We start from the raw sequence: 16,058 nt of genomic DNA, 5'->3' as shown, positions 1-16,058 counted from the left end.
AAGGTTGACCCCTCCAAGGAGAAGTCAACCCTAGCAAAACAGAACACTTGGATAATGTTTTGTCATAAGGTCAATCCCCATCAAAGTGAAGTAGACCTTAATAGTGGAAAATGCAATGTTTACGGATGTGCAACCCTGTTTGAAGATTTTGTTTATGTATCTGTAAACTATGATTATAGGGTACTTTAAGCATGATTTTGGGCATTTAAAAAGATGTTTAATTCCCTTGTTTAAATGCATTTAATCAAGTTTGAACTTGGTTTGGAAATTGGAATGTTTTATTTAAATATGTTTACTCAAAACTCTTTTATTTTACTTGTTCTCCTGTAAAGCCCGACCTTATAAAATACTAGTCATGACATACATGTGATGATAGCATGATTGTATGCTAGAAGAGTCTCGAAAAATTTACAAAAGTCAGTATTGTACCTAGAGGTACAACAAAGTTGATTTAATCCTCGAACTAGATCAAATAGGAATTTTAAGGTGAGATTAAGATCGTCACAGTCCAAGGATGACTCAAAATGGTAATTCGAAGTTTGAGGATCAATTTGGAGTCGAATCGAAATTTTCACTAGCTAGGGGCAAAATGGTCATTTGCTACTTGGGGACAAAATAGTAATTTTTAGAAAAGATTTATTTGTCGCCATTTGACTTAATGGGGTATGATTTAAGGTTTAGAAGTGAAAAATTTTAATTTCGGTATAATTTGGAGTATAGGGGTAAAATGGTAATTTTGCCTCTCTAAGGGCAAAATTGTAATTTTCCACCACCAGGACAATTTTCCAGCACATGGTCTTCCTTTATCCTCATTTTTGACCTTTGACTAATCATGTGGTGGAGATAAAATGTTTAAATTTTTAAAACTTTAAAAATGGACCAATAAGAAAATGCCATGTGTCAAGCTTAGGATATTTTATTATTTAACTTAAAAATCAGCATAAATCCACCCATTACTCTCCAAATATTCGGCCAAGCAAGGAAGAAAGGGAAAGAAAGGAAGAACAAACCCTAGGTGAGGAATTTCAAGAGAAAAAGTGTGGAAAATCAAGGAAAACAAGTGAAAAAGGTAGGATTTTTCTACTTAAGCTTGAAATCTATTTTCCTTCAGCATTTCTCCTTATTTTTCATGCTTAATTTACATGTTTTTATGATGAATTGTGTAAAGCCCGACCTTATAAAATACTATTCATGACATACATGTGATGATAGCATGATTGCATGCTAGGAGAGTCCTAAAAAATTTACAAAAATCGGTATTGTACCTAGAGGTACAACAAAGTTTATTTAATCCTCGAACTAGATCAAATAGGAATTTTAAGGTGAGATTAAGAGTTTCACAGTTCATGGATGACTTAAAATGGTAATTTGGAGTTTGAGGATCAATTTGGAGTCAAATCGGAATTTTCACTAACCAGGGGTAAAATGGTCATTTACCACATAGGGACAAAATTAGAATTTAAAAAAAAACTTTTTTGGCCCCATTTGACTTATTGGAGTATAATTTGACTTATTGGAGTATGATTTAAGGTTTAGAAGTGAAAAATTTTAATTTCGGTATAATTTGGAGTATAGGGGTAAAATGGTAATTGTGCCACCTCAGGGGCAAAATTGTAATTTTCCACCACCAAGATATTTTTTCCAGCACATGGTCTTCCTTTATCTTTATCTTTGACCCTTGACTAAACATGTGGTGGAAATAAAATGTTTAAATTTTTAAAATTTTAAAAATACACCAATTAGAAAATGCCATGTGTCAAGCTTAGGATATTTTATTATTTAACTTAAAAATCAGCACAAATCAGCCCATTATTCCCCAAATATTCAGCCAAGCAAGGAAGAGAGGGAAAGAAAGGAAAAACAAAACCTAGGTGAGGAATTTCAAGAGAAAAAGTGTGGAAAATCAAGGAAAATAAGTGAAAAAGGTAGGATTTTTCAACTTAAGCTTGAAATCTATTTTCCTTAAGCATTTCTCTTCATTTTCCATGCTCAAATTGCATGTTTTTATGATGAATTGTTGGCTGATCAAAATGGGTTTAGAGAGAGAAAGTTGTTGGATTTATTTGATTTTAATTTATGTTAGTGTTTTTAGTTAGTTTAGCATATTTAGAAACAAAACAACAAGAAAAGAATTTATTTTCTCCCACAACCATTAATGGCTGAATTTATCATGTATTGAGTGAGGATGAGTTTGATTTTTATTCTAGTAGAATTTGTTAAGAAATGATGAATTATGAGCCTAGAAAAATAATGGGAATTTTCGAAGCAAAAATACGAATTTTTACCCACTAGGGGTATTTTCGTAATTTACTATCGAGACTGATAATTTGCACCACACTGAGGGACATTAAGTTAATTTGGGTGCAATTGAGGTATAGAAACTGAAAAGAATTAAATTGAAGTTTAAACGGACGCGTTAGGAATTTAATCGGGTGATAAGACGAATTAGGCCAATACTGAGTTTAGATAGTTACCAGTGCATTTTTGCATTCCATATCATGCATTGGTAGTCGAAATTAGTTTAATTTTGATTTAGTACCAACTTGGTGAAATTCTCGATTTTGTACTGTGTCAAGGTGGTGAGTCCTTCGATAAAGGCAAGGAAATTGCATCCGAGGACCAGTAGACAGAGTGCTTCGAAAGTCTGCATTCTAGACATTGTGAGTAAATTTACTGTCATTTCAATTATCTAGGGTGGTTTTTAGATGCTTTCATGAATTCTATGGAAAAAAGAATTTAAAAAGGTAAATTTTCATGTTTTATGAATAAATGAGTTTCAATGAAATTAATTTATAAATTGTTTTGGAATTAATAATGATTTTGAAAAATAGAGTACACGGAGACTGTTAATTGTGGTAATTTGATTGTTTAAATTGACTGGCGTATGATAAATCGAGCATGATTAGCTAGTTGGCAATTGTATTGAAATGCGAATTGTTTGGTTGCCTTGAAAAACTGCGAATTACAAAATTGCCATATCATGTTATTGAGTTTTATTATATGGTGGATTATATATTAATTAATCACTACAGTAGGGGGTTTCTGTGGACCAGCCTTTTAGAGGGGCACGGTAAACCTCATTATATTCTTACCTCGAACGGAGAGGCGCGTAGGGTATCTCCTGGGGTAAAGTTTAGGGTTCACTTCACGCTAAACCACCACGTGAGGGGGAACTCAGCCAACGCCAAGGAACGGCTATGTTTTCAAAACAAAAACATGATTTATGTGAAATGTGAATTTTAATAGCCTTGGCGGTCTCGGTAGGATGCCTCGACCAAGGTATCCCCGAGAATGGATTTATGGCACAAACCTAGATTTTTATAAGATTCATAAGCCTCTTTACATGTTTTGAACAAAATGTGTTCTAATGTTATAACCCAGTTTATGATAATTTACTTTATTGTCTCCATGTACTCAACTCTAGATGTTTATGATGATGTCTGTTTACTTATTGGGATTTTAGAATCTCACCACCCTCCTTTCCACCCATTTCAAGTTCAGTATAGACTGTAGATAGCTGATCTCATCGAGGACTACCGTTGGATCTGTATTTTTTCAAACTGTAGGTTCACAGTCCTCTTTACTTTTATTTATTCGGGGGCCCTCTTGTTATTGTAAATTAAATTAAATATTTTGGCTTACTGTATTTAAGTATGTATAAATTTATTTAGCTTTTACGCTATAAAAATTATTCACGTATAACTCTATAAATATTGTTTTATTAGAAAATAGAATATTTTACTTAATATTTCTTTTATTTTCTTATTATATTCAAATAACCATAATTTCGTTTTAAATGAAGATTTTAAACTTTTAAACTCATTTTGAATATGAATTATGTGTTTTGTACTTGTATATTACGTTTTAGCCAGTTTTAAAATTTTTGAGAAAAATGATCAAAATACTCCTGTGAGATGAAAAATTAATATTTTATTTGTTTAAAGTTGGAAATAACTTAAAATCTTTTAGAACACGATATTTGACAATGATTGCTCACAAGGGAACAGAAAAACTGATAGTAAAGCCTTGCGGGGTTTCGGGTTTACATTCCGGGCAATGAGTGTCTACCAGGACACCGTGGCGGTTGTCATGGGCTCGAGGGGAGTACCGGGTCGTGACAATTCGATTGGTATCAGAGCTTTTGGTTTTAAAGATCAAAGTTTTTAGTTTTAAAGTTGTTTTAAAAATTTACAATATTAGTGTGGCCCCGGATTAAGTTAAGTTAGGTTAGGTTGAATAGAATGCATGCATCTGCATATAGAGCCTAAGGTTACCTAAACTTGCTCGTATTTTTTTTATATAGATTACAATGCCTCCTCGACGCGGAAGCCCACCTCTCACTAGATCGGTTGGGAGGGGAAGAGGTCGTTCCCAACGTCATCAGCCAGATATAGTAGAGGAGGAATCAGCTGCATCTACCATTCGAGTAGCACCTGCTGCTAAGCAGGCAGATAGTCCTCCACATCCTCCATCTCTTCAGCCACCTACGGGTATTCCCGCCATGCCTACTGAGGCAGCACAAGCATTGGCAACTTTCTTTGCCGCAATGGCTGGTCAAGCTCAAACTGGTCAAGTTTCACCTGTAGTGCCTCTAGCTACTCCTTTAGTTCTACCACCAGTACAGGATGTATCCATTTCCAAGAAGCTGAAGGAGGCTAGGCAATTGGGTTGTGTATCTTTTACGGGTGAGTTGGATGCCATTGTGGCAAAAGACTGGATTAATCAAGTTTCAGAGACTCTCTCTGATATAGGATTAGACGATGACATGAAGCTGATGGTGGCTACGAGATTATTAGAGAAAAGGGCTCGTACTTGGTGAAATTCGGTGAAGTCCCGTTCCGCTACTCCTCAGACATGGTTCGATTTTCTCAAGGAATTCGACGGTCAGTATTTAACTTATTTCCATCAGAAAGAAAAGAAGAGAGAATTTCTGAGTTTGAAACAGGGAAATCTAACTGTAGAGGAGTACGAGACTCGTTTTAACGAGTTGATGTTATATGTGCTGGATCTGGTGAAATCTGAGCAGGATCAAGCTAACTATTTCGAGGAAGGGCTCCGTAATGAGATTAGAGAGCGAATGATAGTGACTGGTAGGGAGCCACATAAGGAAGTGGTACAGATGGCTTTACGGGCTGAGAAGCTTGCGACTGAGAATAGGAGGATTCGGACTGAGTTTGCAAAAAGGAGGAATTTTGATATGTCTTCTAGTCAGCCAGTAAAAAGAGGCAAGGACTTAGCGACTTCAGGGAGCACTACTTCTGTTTCCGTGACATCTCCTTGACCTCCATTTCCAGCATCACAGTAGAGACCTTCGAGGTTTAGCAGATCTGCTATGACTGGTTCTGGGAAGAGTTCCGGAGGTTCTGATAGATGCAGAAATTGTGGGAATTATCATAATGGGCTATGTAGAGGGCCAACAAGATGTTTCCAATGTGAACAGACGGGTCATATTAGGAGTAATTGCCCACAGTTAGGACGAGCCACTATAGCTGCATCATCTCCACCAACTCGCACTGATATACAGATGAGAGATTCTTTTGGGTTACCACCGAGACAGGGAGTAGCCATACTGTCCGGTGTGGAGAGTAATACCCTGTCACATCCACCTTCAAGACCACAGACTCGTACCGCGACAAGAGTTTTTACTGTGACAGAAGATGAGGCACGAGTCCGACCTGAAGCAGTGACAGGTACTATGTCTTTATTTGATAAAGATGCTTATGTTTTGATAGATTCTGGCTCAGATAGATCTTATGTGAGTATGGCATTTGCATCAATTGCTTATAGAAACCTGTCACCATTAGAGGGAGAAATTGTAGTGCATACCCCTCTAGGAGAACAGTTGATTAGAAATACTTGTTATAGAGACTGTGGGGTAAAGGTAGGTGAGAAAGAATTTAGGGGTGACTTAATTCCTCTAGAGATCTTGGATTTTGATTTAATATTGGGTATGGACTGGTTAACTGCAAATCGGGCGAACGTGGATTGTTTCCGAAAGGAAGTTGTTCTTCGAAATTCAGAAGGAGCAGAGATTGTGTTTGTAAGGGAACGTCGAGTATTACCATCTTGTGTAATCTCAGCCATCAAAGCTTCGAAATTAGTGCAAAAAAGGTATCCGGCTTATTTGGCATACGTGATCGATACTTCAAAGGGGGAACTTAAGTTAGAGGATGTCCCAATAGTAAGTGAGTTTCTTGATGTATTTCCTGATGATTTACCAGGACTACCTCCTGATCGAGAGCTTGAGTTCCCTATTGATTTACTTTCGGGTACCGCACCTATTTCTATTCCTCCATATAGAATGGCTCTAGCAGAGTTGAAGGAATTGAAAGTCCAGTTGCAAGATTTGGTGGATAAAGGTTTCATTCGCCCTAGCATTTCTCCTTGGGGAGCACCAGTCCTATTTGTAAAGAAGAAGGATGGCACTCTTCGATTGTGTATCGATTACCGTCAGCTGAACCGAGTGACCATCAAGAATAAATACCCTTTACCTCGGATAGATGATCTTTTTGATCAATTACGAGGTGCTATGGTATTCTCTAAGATTGATTTGAGATCTGCGTACTATCAGTTGAGGATTAAGGAGCAGGATGTACCCAAGACTGCCTTCAGGACGCGTTATGGGCATTATGAGTTTTTGGTGATGCCGTTTGGTTTGACTAATGCCCCGACAGTTTTTATGGATCTTATGAACAGGGTGTTCCATCCATACTTGGATAAGTTTGTGATAGTATTCATCGATGACATCCTAGTTTATTCGAAGAATGATGATGAACATGCTGCCCATTTGAGCATTGTGTTGCAAACTTTGCACGAGAGACAACTCTATGCCAAGTTCTCTAAATGTGAATTCTGGTTGAAGGAAGTGGTTTTCTTGGGACATGTGGTATCCGGAGCTGGAATTTATGTCGATCCTAAAAAAATAGAGGCAATCTTACAATGGGAGCAACCAAGAACGGTTGCAGAGATTCATAGTTTTCTTGGCTTAGCCGGTTATTATCGGAGATTTGTTCAGGGATTTTCTGTGATAGCAGCTCCTCTGACTCATTTGACTCGTAAAGGAGTTAAGTTTGAGTGGGATGATGTTTGTGAGAATCGATTTCAGGAGCTAAAGAACCAGTTAACCTCTGCTCATGTTTTAACACTTCCTGTTAGTGGAAAAGAATTTGTGGTATATAGCGATGCATCTAAGTTGGGATTAGGGTGTGTGTTGATGCAGGACGAGAAGGTAATAGCTTATACTTCCCGACAGTTGAAGAAGCACGAGACGAATTACCCCACTCACGACTTGGAGTTAGCAGCAGTAGTCTTTGCATTGAAGATTTGGAGACATTATTTATATGGTGAGCGTTGCCGAATTTTTACTGATCATAAGAGTTTGAAGTATTTGCTCACCCAGAAAGAGCTTAACTTGAGACAGAGACGATGGTTGGAGTTGATTAAGGATTATGACTTAGTGATTGATTATCATCCGGGAAAAGCAAATGTTGTAGCGGATGCCTTAAGTCGTAAATCCTCATCGTCGTTAGTAACACTTCAGAGTTCTTATTTTTTGATGTTACTTGAGATGAAATCTCTAGGGATCCAGTTGAATAATGGTGAGGATGGAACCCTACTTGCTAGTTTCGTCGTGAGACCTTCATTGTTGAATCAGATCAGAGAATTGCAGAAATATGATGATTGGTTGACACAGGAAGTTCAAAAGCTGCAAGATGGAGAAGCTAGTGAGTTTAGACTCAGCGATGATGGTACTTTGATGCTTAGAGACCGAATTTGTGTCCCTAAGGATGATCAGTTGAGACGAGCTATTTTGGAGGAAGCTCATTCTTCTGCCTACGCTTTACATCCCGGAAGCACCAAGATGTATCGGACTATTAAAGAAAGTTATTGGTGGTCGGGTATGAAACGAGACATAGCAGAGTTTGTAGCGAAATGTCTCACATGCCAACAGATCAAGGCGGAGCATCAAAAACCGTCAGGTACTCTTCAGCCTTTACCGATTTCTGAATGGAAGTGGGAACACGTGACTATGGACTTTGTATTGGGTTTACCGCGGACACAAAGTGGGAAGGATGCTATTTGGGTGATTGTGGATAGATTGACTAAGTCCGCCCATTTCTTGGCTGCCTATAGCACGTATTCTATTGAGAGGCTGGCAAGACTTTATATAGATGAGATTGTGAGATTACACGGAGTCCCAGTTTTTATTGTGTCAGATCGAGACCCTGGATTTACTTCTCGATTTTGGCCGAAATTTTAGGAAGCTCTCGGAACTAAATTGAGATTTAGTACTGCCTTTCATCCACAGACAGATGGTCAATCTGAAAGAACTATTCAGACCTTGGAGGATATGTTACGGGCTTGTGTCATTGACTTTATCGGAAGTTGGGACAGACACTTGCCATTGGTGGAGTTTGCTTATAATAATAGTTTTCAGTCTAGTATTGGGATGGCACCATACGAGGCTTTGTATGGAAGGAAATGCCGAACTCCACTCTGTTGGGATGAAGTAGGTGAGAGGAAATTGGTGAATGTGGAATTGATTGATTTGACAAACGATAAGGTCAAAGTTATCCGATAGCGATTAAAGGCAGCTCAAGATAGGCAGAAGAATTATTCGGATAAACGAAGGAAAGATTTGGAGTTTGAAGTCGACGATAAAGTTTTTCTTAAGGTTTCTCCTTGGAAAGGTAATAATTTGAAATTTTCAAGTATTAAATCTTATTTGATTATACTATTGTGATAATTTGTGGTATTTATTGGATGATGAAAGGTGTGATTCGATTCGCGAAGAGGGGAAAGCTCAATCCAAGATACATTGGACCCTTTCGTATCATTGAAAGGATTGGGCCAGTGGCTTACAGACTTGAATTACCCCCAGAGTTAGATCAGATTCATAATGTCTTCCACGTCTCGATGTTGAAAAAGTATGTTCCCGATCCCTCTCACATTTTAGAGACACCTCCCATTGAGTTGCATGAGGATTTGAAGTTCGAGGTACAGCCTGTACGTATTCTAGATCGAAAAGATCGAGTGCTAAGGAACAAGAGCATTCCAATGGTGAAAGTATTGTGGAAGAATGCTCGAATGGAGGAGATGACGTGGGAAGTCGAGAGCCAGATGAGAAACCAATATCCATATCTTTTCTTCGAATCAGGTAAGTGAAATTTTGAGGTCAAAATTTTATTTTAAGTGGGGTAGTGCTGTAAAGCCTGACCTTATAAAATACTATTCATGACATACATGTGATGATAGCATGATTGCATGCTAGGAGAGTCCCGAAAAATTTACAAAAGTCGGTATTGTACCTAGAGGTACAACAAAGTTTATTTAATCCTCGAACTAGATCAAATAGGAATTTTAAGGTGAGATTAAGAGTTTCACAGTTCATGGATGACTTAAAATGGTAATTTGGAGTTTGAGGATCAATTTGGAGTCAAATCGAAATTTTCACTAACTAGGGGCAAAATGGTCATTTGCCACCTGGGGACAAAATGAGAATTTTAGAAAAGAATTTTTTGGTCCCATTTGACTTATTGGAGTATGATTTAAGGTTTAGAATTGAAAAATTTTAATTTCGGTATAATTTGGAGTATAGGGGTAAAATGGTAATTTTGCCACCTCAGAAGCAAAATTGTAATTTTCCACCACCAGGATATTTTTTCCAGCACATGGTCTTCCTTTGTCTTCATCTTTGACCCTTGACTAAACATGTGGTGGAGATAAAATGTTTAAATTTTTAAAATTTTAAAAACAGACCAATGACATGATGCCACGTGTCATGCCTTTATTAATTTATTATTTTCCTTTTTAAAAGGCACAAAAATCAGCTCATCTTCCACCCCATGGCCGGCCAAACCAGCAAGAAGAGAGAGAAAACAAAAACAAAACCCTAGAGAGAGAAAATCAAAGAAAAAGTGTGAATTTTCAAGGAAATTAAGTGAAAAAGGTGAGATTTTTTCTATTAAACTTGAGTTTTCTTATTCCCAAGCATTTCTCTTTATTTTCCATGATTAAATTACATGTTTTCATGATGAATTCAATTCTGAAAAAAATGGGTTAGGAGAGAGAAAGTTGTTGGATTTATTTGATTTAAATTTATGTTAGTGTTTTTAGTTAGTTTAGCATATTTAGAAACAAAACAACAAGAAAAGAATTTATTTTCTCCCCCAACCATTAATGGCTGAATTTACCATGTAGTGAGTGAGGATGAGTTTGATTTTATTCTAGGAGAATTGGTTAAGGAATAATGAATTATGAGCCTAGAAAAATAATGGGAATTTTCGGAGCAAAAATACGAATTTTTACCCATTAGGGGTATTTTTGTAATTTACTATCGAGACTGATAATTTGCATCACACTGAGGGACATTAAGTTAATTTGGGTGCAATTGAGGTATAGAAACTGAAAAGAATTAAATTGGAGTTTAAACGGATGCGTTAGGAATTTAATCAGGTGATAAGACGAATTAGGCCAATACTGAGTTTAGATAGTTACAAGTGCATTTTTGCATTCCATATCATGCATTGGTAGTCTAAATTAGTTTAATTTTGATTTAGTACCAACTTGGTGAAATTCTCGATTTTGTACTGTGTCAAGGTAGTGAGTCCTCCGATAAAGGCAAGGAAATTGTATCCGAGGACCAGTAGACAGAGTGCTTCAAAAGTCTGCATTCTAGACATTGTGAGTAAACTTACTGTCATTTTAATTATCTAGGGTGGTTTTTAGATGCTTCATGAATTCTATGGAAAAAGGAATTTAAAAAGGTAAATTTTCATATTTTATGAATAAATGAGTTTCAATGAAATTAATTTATAAATTGTTTTGGAATTAATAATGATTTTGAAAAATAGAGTACACGGAGACTGTTAATTGTGGCAAATTTGATTGTTTAAATTGACTGGCTTATGATAAATCGAGCATGATTGGCTAGTTGGCAATTGTATTGAAATGCGAATTGTTTGGTTGCCTTGAAAAACTGCGAATTACAAAATTGTCATATCATGTTATTGAGTTTTATTATATGGTGGATTATATATTAATTAATCACTGCAGTAGGGGGTTTCTGTGGATCAGCCTTTTAGAGGGGCACGATAAACCCCATTATATTCTTACCTCGAACGGAGAAGCGCGTAGGGTATCTCCTGGGGTAAAGTTTAGGGTTCACTTCACGCTAAACCACAACGTGAGGGGGAACTCAGCCAACGCCAAAGAACGGCTATGTTTTCAAAACAAAAACATGATTTATGTGAAATGTGAATTTTAATAGCCTTGACGGTCTCGGTAGGATGCCTCGACCAAGGTGTCCCCGAGAATGGATTTATGGCACAAGCCTAAATGTTTATGAGATTCATAAGCCTTTTTACGTATTTTGAACGAGATGTGTTCTAATTGTATAACCTAGTTTATGATGATTTACTTTATTGTCTCCATGTACTCAACTCTAGATGTTTATGATGATGTCTGTTTACTCATTGGGATTTTATAATCTCACCACCCTCATTTCCACCCATTTCAGGTTCAGTATAGACTGTAGATAGCTGATCTCATCGAGTACTACAGTGGGATCTGCATTTTCCAAACCGTAGGTTCACAGTCCTATTTACTTTTGTTTATTCGGGGGCCCTCTTGTTATTGTAAATTAAATTAAATATTTTGGCTTACTGTATTTAAGTATGTATAAATTTATTTAGCTTTTACGCTATAAAAATTATTCACGTATAACGCTATAAATATTATTTTATAAGAAAATAGAATATTTTACTTAATATTTTTTTTATTTTCTTATTATATTCAAATAACCATAATTTCGTTTTAAATAAAGATTTTAGACTTTTAAACTCATTTTGAATATGAATTATCTGTTTTGTACTTGTATATTACGTTTTAGCCAGTTTTGAAATCTTTGAGAAAAATGACCAAAATACCCCTGTGAGATGAAAAAAAATAATATTTTATTTGTTTAAAGTTGAAAACAGCTTAAAATCTTTTAGAACACAATATTTGACAATGGTTGCTCACAAGGGAACAGAGAAACTGATAGTAAAGCCTTGCGGGGTTTCGGGTTCACATTCCGGGCAATGAGTGTCTACTGGGACATCACGACGGTTGTCACGGGCTCGAGGGGAGTACCGGGTCGTGACAATAATGGTGAGGATGGAACCCTACTTGCTAGTTTCGTTGTGAGACCTTCATTGTTGAATCAGATCAGAGAATTGCAGAAATTTGATGATTGGTTGAAACAGGAAGTTCAAAAGCTACAAGATGGAGAAACTAGTGAGTTTAGACTCAGCGATGATGGTACTTTGATGCTTAGAGACCGAATTTGTATCCATAAGGATGATCAGTTGAGACGAGCTAGTTTGGAGGAAGCTCATTCTTCCGCCTATGCTTTACATCTCGGAAGCACCAAGATGTATCGGACTATTAAAGAAAGTTATTGGTAGCCGGGTATAAAACAAGACATAACAGAGTTTGTAGCGAAATGTCTCACATGCCAACAGATCAAGGCGAAGTATCAAAAATCGTCAAGTACTCTTCAACCTTTACCGATTCTTGTATGGAAGTGGGAACACGTGACTATGGACTTTGTATTAGGTTTGCTACGGACACAAAATGGAAAAGATGCTATTTGGGTGATTGTAGATAGACTGACTAAGTCCGCTCATTTCTTGGCTATCCATAGCACGTATTCTATTGAGAAGCTGGCGAAACTTTATATAGATGAGATTGTGAGATTACACGGAGTTCTAATTTCTATTGTGTCAGATCGAGACCCTCGATTTAGTTCTCGATTTTGGCCAAAATTTCAAGAAGCTCTTGGAACTAAGTTGAGATTTAGTACTACTTTTCACCCACAGACGGATGGTCAATCCAAAAGGACCATTCAGACCTTGGAGGATATGTTACGAGCTTGTGTCATTGACTTTATTGGGAGTTGGGATAGACATTTGCCATTGGTGGAGTTCGCGTATAATAACAGTTTTCAGTCTAGTATTGGGATGACACCATACGAGGCTTTGTATGGGAAAAAGTGCCGAACTCCTCTCTATTGGGATGAAGTAGGTGAAAGGAAGTTAGTGAGTGTGGAATTGATTGATCTAACTAATGACAAGATCAAGATTATACGAGAGAGGCTAAAGGTAGCCCAGGATAGGCAGAAGAGCTATGCAGATAAATGGAGAAAAGACTTGGAGTTTGAGATCGATGATAAAGTCTTTCTTAAGGTTTCTCCTTGGAAAGGTAATAATTTGAATACTTTGAAGTATTAAATCTTATTGATTATACTATCATGATAAATTATTGTGTTTTATTGGATAATGAAAGGTGTGATTCGATTTGCGAAGAGGGGAAAGCTCAACCCGAGATATATTGGACCATTCCGAATCATTGAAAGGATTGGACCAGTGGCTTATCGGTTAGAATTACCTCCAGAGTTAGATCGGATCCACAACGTTTTCCATGTTTCCATGCTTAAGAAATATGTACCAGATCCCTCTCACATCCTCGAAGCACCTCCGGTCGAGTTGCATGACGATTTGAAGTTCGAGGTGCAACTTGTGAGTATCTTGGATCGAAAGGATCGAGTACTGAGGAACAAGAGTATTTCAATGGTCAAAGTGTTGTGGAAAAGTGCTCGAATAGAGGAAATGACATGGGAAGTAGAGTATCAGATGAGGAACCAATACCCGTATCTATTTGTCGAATCTGGTAAGTGAAATTTTGAGGTCAAAATTTTATTTTTAGAGGGATAGAGTTATAAAACCTGATACTATAAACACATGTCATGACATACATGCACTGAGTAGCATGTTATTATGCTAGGAAAAACACCTAAGAATAGACGAAACTCGGTATTATACCTAATGGTACACTTGAGTTGATTTAACCTCAAACTAGTCCAAATAGGAATTGTAGTATAAAATTTAATATTTTATAGTCAAGGAATGACTAAAAATGATTGTTCGGAGTTCGAGGGTTCATTTGGGGTAAAATCGAAAATTTTGATGTTTAGGGGCAAAAGTCATCATTTTGCCACCTAAGATAATAATTTGATCAGGGAGTGAAAATTTTGACCAAGATTAATTATTTGGAGCATAATTTAATGATAGGAAGTGAAAAAGTTTAATTTTGGTGATTTTTGGAGTGTAGAGGCAAAATCGTAATTTTACCACCTACGGACAGAATTTGAGATTTTGAGAGAATTTAGATCCAATTTGACAAATTTGAGATTGGTATGAATATAAGGGATGAAAATTATGTCTATGGGCAATTTTTCAGTTTTTTGGACAAAAATGTAATTTTTCACTTTTACGGGGGCAAAAGTGTAAATTTCAAAAATTACTCCACCGAGACTTTGGATAAGTCTGAGAATTTTATCTAAGCTATGGATATGTGGGACAAGTGTTTGGTGAAAATTTGGAAACAAATGGATGAAATTTTAAAAATGGGCCAACGGGAAAGTGACACATGATATTTTTTAATAAAATAATATTATTTTAATGGAAAGTCAGCCCATTTAAACCCCATTTTAAGTGCTGGCCGGCCATAAGGAAGAACAAGAGAGGAAATAGAGAGGAAAGGAAGAAAAAAAGAAAAACCAAAGAGAAACAAGAAAATTCAAAGGGGAATTCGCGTTTTTCACCCGTTTACGCGTCTAACAGTAAGATTTTTCAATTTTAGCTTGATTTCTACCTTTCCTATGCCTTTATTTCCATTTAGCATGCTTGAGGAGAGAGATCAAAAAGTGATATCAAGGGCTGGATGAAATTCTAGGGGAGAGAAATTGAAATTTTTAGGTTTTGATTTTTAGTTAAATTGATAGTTTTAGTTAGTTAAATGTGTTTAGAAATTAAATTGGGCAAGAAATCATTAAATTTTCACAATACCCACCCATGGCTGAATCTGCAATGAGGTACAATGATGATGATCTGAAATTTATTCTAAGAGAAATGAAGAGAAAATGATGAAAAATGATTAAATGTGATAGAAAAACAAAGTAGAAAATTTACCGAGTTAATGTCCCATTTTTGGCCGAATTTTTCAAGGAAGGGAGTGAGCTGATTTTGTTGTTTTTAGAAGGTTATTGGCTGATATTTAATGGTTAGAAATGTTGGAGAGAGAATGGGATGATTTAGAGATAAAATGGAGCGCGTTAACAATTTATCAGGCAAATTGCCAAAAATAGGTTAATACCGCGTTTAAGCCATTTTAGGCTATTGCATTTCATACCATGCATTAGTATAGGATTTAAGTTAATTATATAGTGATTTAGCATCAATGTGATGAATTGTGTAAATTTTTGTAATGTGTCTAGGAAAGAGCCTTCTGGAAAAGGCAAAGAAGTCGTACCAGATGAGTAGTGATCGGGGCGCTTAGAAAGCTTTTAGTTTGTACAAACGGTGAGTAAACTTATTATTATTGTAAATTATCTAGAGTTTATTTTTAAATGCCCTTTATGTATTTTATGAAATGAGAACGAGATTAAAACTGGATTTTTGATGTTTTAGGAATAAATGTGATAAATAAAAATATATTGTATTGATTATGAAATTGAGTAATTGGAGGCTGCAAATTGACTTGAAAAATATATATTTTCCTAGGAATGGTTTATGAGAAATAAGTATATGTGGCTATATTTTGTGAGTGCATTGGGAAATTTATGTAAGTTGTTTTTACTATGCAGGCTGGATAAATAAATAAAAGCCACGTTATACTGTCGAAATTTTATTAAAATTGGTGGGTTAGTCACTGCAGTGACTGGTTTTCGTGGACTGCCTATTAGACGGGCATGGTAAACCCAGTTATATAGTTACTCCGGTTGTAGAGGCGAGAAGGGTAACTCCCGGGGTAGTATTAGAGCTCACTTCACGTCGAACCCCCACGTGAATGTGTAACTCGGCCAACGCCAAGGAACGACTTGTTTTAAAAATAAAAATGTGTTTCACGTGTGAATATTTTGACACCCTTGACGAACTCGGTTAGATGCCTCGGCCAAGGTATCCCTGAGGATTAGTTTTGGCTTGAGCCTTGTTTTAATAAAAGACATAAGCCTTAAC

At 36.5% G+C, this 16,058-nt stretch overlaps 1 long non-coding RNA gene across 1 annotated transcript; it reads left to right on the top strand.

Moving 5' to 3' along the window:
- The first annotated feature begins 1,822 nt into the window (after nt 1-1,822).
- LOC148761998 (uncharacterized) lies at nt 1,823-10,653 on the top strand. Its single transcript, XR_016027009.1, has 3 exons — nt 1,823-1,925; nt 2,577-2,660; nt 10,600-10,653. It is a non-coding gene; the product is annotated as an uncharacterized LOC148761998 (long non-coding RNA).
- Nucleotides 10,654-16,058: the final 5,405 nt, after the last annotated feature.

The sequence above is a fragment of the Theobroma cacao genome, chromosome 6 (genome assembly GCF_053813885.1).
Source record: "Theobroma cacao isolate CCN51 chromosome 6, ASM5381388v1, whole genome shotgun sequence".
NCBI lineage: Eukaryota > Viridiplantae > Streptophyta > Magnoliopsida > Malvales > Malvaceae > Theobroma > Theobroma cacao.
The sequence above is the reverse complement of the archived record's forward strand: the minus strand, read 5'-3'. Positions and strand labels throughout refer to the sequence as shown.